The following is a 3,219-nucleotide window of genomic DNA, read 5'->3' as shown; positions in this document are numbered from 1 at the left end:
TCTGTTCGCTGTCGCCAAAGGGACCTGAGTTTTTTGGTGACTCGGAACTTCCCACTCAGACGGCGGGTTTCTCTAAGAGTATTTATTAGGCGAGATCCACCAAAGTGATACGTCCAGCCAGATATCCGAGTCCTCCTTCCCCTCACCCCTCCTAGGTCCAGAGTATTATTTTGTTTCCGTGCTCTTGCTCGAATCCCGACTCACTCGACAAGCAACCTCGATGCGACGACCATTCCAGAATTTCGAAGAAGATTTATCAACGAAACCAAGCATCGGAATCGGTGGCAGAGCGAAGGCATATCGGATATGCCTCTAAAATCTGCGCAACCTCAATTCCAATGTATCTCGTACCCCCCGAGCTCCGCGGTTGATCGGGCTGGTCGAGATTTAGTTTTTCCTTCCCCGGCTCAGGACCGTGGATACTGGTCGTGCGTTTGAGAGCAATTGAGGTCCCATTTCGAGATTCATTAGATGGGGTCCCCTACGTTGCTCTGATGGCCGGATGTTTCGAAGCCGGGATTCAATAAGAGTTCAGTTTCGAACTCGCTACTACCTCGTAGTCGTGAGGTCGAAACCTTCAAGAAGTCACGACGCAACAAAAAGTTCAACTCATTCACGTGGGAATTTCCTCTGCCGTTCGATATGTTCGTCCAACTGCCTGCCTGCCCGCCTGCCAGGCCGACTGGCTGCGAAGAGTCTCCGTGCGAGAGTCGGCGATGCAGGAGCGACGGGGATTACGGCAGCGGACGGCACGCGACGTCGCCGTTGTATCGAAGTTGTTTATCTGTATCCATTGAAGTGTGTTATTTAAATCTCTGTTTGATTCTAGTGCAGGTGTGAGTTCGAACTCGTTTCAGAGAACGACGACGATGGAAAGCGTCGACACGACTTGATGGAGGACACACGATGAGGACGACAACGTCCGACAACGAGATATCGGACGGACGTTCGAGCGAGCGTCCGCTGCGAACTGATTGAAACGTGTCGGAATGCCACCCGGAAGCTGGCGCCACATCAATATCACACGGATCGGATCGGACAATCAGGCGAGAACATCTCCTCGATTCGAGCGATTTCACACAAAATGGAAGGCCGAATGGCAACAAGACGATCCGTAAGATCTCCCGTTCTCTAACGAATCTTCGTCTGGGGGCTCGTTGATCCGAATAATAATTATAAATAATATCATCATCATCGTTATTATCGTTTGTTTTTAACAATTATCCGTCGGACACCAGGTTTAATTGACGACATCTAAATGATTAAATTATTAAATTATCCGTCGGTAGTTTTTATTATGCAGGATAGAATGAAGTCCTCGGCGCTAACGAGTTCCTCGCCAATTTGCGCATCAGAAACACCAGCATGAAACCTTGACAAACGCACGTACATGGCGTTACGGGCGAACCCTTCGCCATGTCATGTACGTACGTATGATCCGGTCGCCCAGCGGCATCTTGGGGCGCAGCTGTTTTTTAGTCGCTTTACAATTCGCCACTCCGCCGGAACTCTCCGCCGTAGTATCTGTCTCCGGTGTTCCCTTGTTTTCGCTTGAAAAACGGATCATTCAGTCCATCCATCCATCCTGGCGACCGACCGAGCCATCTAGCGAGCCGCCAGCCAACCGTCATCCGAAGAAGAAGGACGGGATCGTATGCCCCGCGACCGCGGTTAGGACCTTCTCCTCACAGGAAACGTACGATGCGCGCCGTTTCGCTCTGTGGCGCTCCAGATTCCGGAGTAGCGGGCGCTTGTGGGCGACGAACAAGTTCAGGTGTGCGGATCAAGATTACGGTCATACGAGCATCCATCTATTTGAATGAGCGTACGTAAGAAAAGCAGCTTGTACTGCAGCTGGTCGGAAGTCGCTTTCCGCCGCCGCCGCTATGAAATCCACATTTCGGGCAGCAACTCGAAATCCCCAGATTCTTCCCGAAACCGAGAATATTTTCGGAAGCCTTCATCTTTTGCAGATCATCGGATCGCTGGATTTGAGCCTGTGACCTTACTGCAAGGAGCATCGTCTCTGAATGCGCTCTGAGCTCGGAGCGGTCGGGCATTGTCCACTTGTCAGGGGCAAGGACCCGGCTCGAAGCGACGCCGAATTCATGCGGTACGTTGTACGTATCGTCGGAGGCGGCAGTGAGTCGTTTTTTCGGTGCTTAGTTAATATCTGTGTAGAATCTCAGGTGCATCTTCTACCCCCGCTGGGGCCACTAGTAGTGCGCGGGGGTTTTCGACACGCAGAAATTACAGGAAGAACACAGGAAGTAAAGCGGCTAGTCAGAAAAGCCGGCAGGCAAACTAGGCGGTCAGCTAGACCGGCGCTATCTGAGTCGGAGATATAACCTGGGGCTGCCACTACTGAAGCCGTTACACCGCAGCCCCGGATTTTCTCAGAGGGTGACCTGTTCATCGAGCTCTATCCCGCAAGTCTCTTTTCATCGCGGCGAGTTATCCCAAGCCACATACTCTTCCTGAGAGGGTCCCCTCCAGATTCCGAGAAAATCGATTTCCGAGTATTTCCCCTTGGGCCGAGCGGCAGTCGACTTCGACCTTGTGGCGAGTCGAGATCAGGAGGCGCGGCGACCCTTTCCTTCGTAGATTTCGATAGAACATGTTGATGTAGTTGATGAGCTTCGACGATCGAGGTCGCAACCAAGGGGAACCTGAAGATCCGAGGAGGAGTTTCCGAGCGGCTAGGACCGAGCCACTTTCTCGAAACGTTTTTTTTTCGAAATCCTCAATGTAGCAGGAAGGAGAAGAAGCTCGAGCAAAGCCCGCTCGATGATCGTCGCACACACCTGCTGACGTCTTCACGCCGCCTTCGCCGCCGGCGAGCTTCGGCTCCTCCGACCTTAAATAGCTTACGAGCTCGGAGTGGTTCAAGACTCTGCCCCGTTGAGGAGATCTGAGAGTTCGAGCCCTCCATTCTGGCCTCCTCGGAGAATTCCATCTAACGCATTGCTTCGTATACCTTTGTGGCTCCAGTGAGGTTTTCCGAGAATTTCACCGCCCGTCACCGACAGGAGAAAACGAGACTGTCTGGAAGAAATTATCCATCATTGATTTCTCTATCGCGTTGCCCGTGTAGACATTCTTCCGATAATTGGCACGTGAGCCGTCGCTTCTGTTCGGGTGTCTGCAGTGGGCATGCTATGCTCCGGTGCAGCGCTGCGACGACTCCGGTCGAAGCTGGGGCTGCTTCTGACGACATGA

This window comes from Galendromus occidentalis, unplaced genomic scaffold, assembly GCF_000255335.2.
Source record: "Galendromus occidentalis unplaced genomic scaffold, Mocc_1.1 scf7180000076500, whole genome shotgun sequence".
NCBI classification, from domain to species: domain Eukaryota; kingdom Metazoa; phylum Arthropoda; class Arachnida; order Mesostigmata; family Phytoseiidae; genus Galendromus; species Galendromus occidentalis.
The sequence above is the reverse complement of the archived record's forward strand: the minus strand, read 5'-3'. Positions refer to the sequence as shown.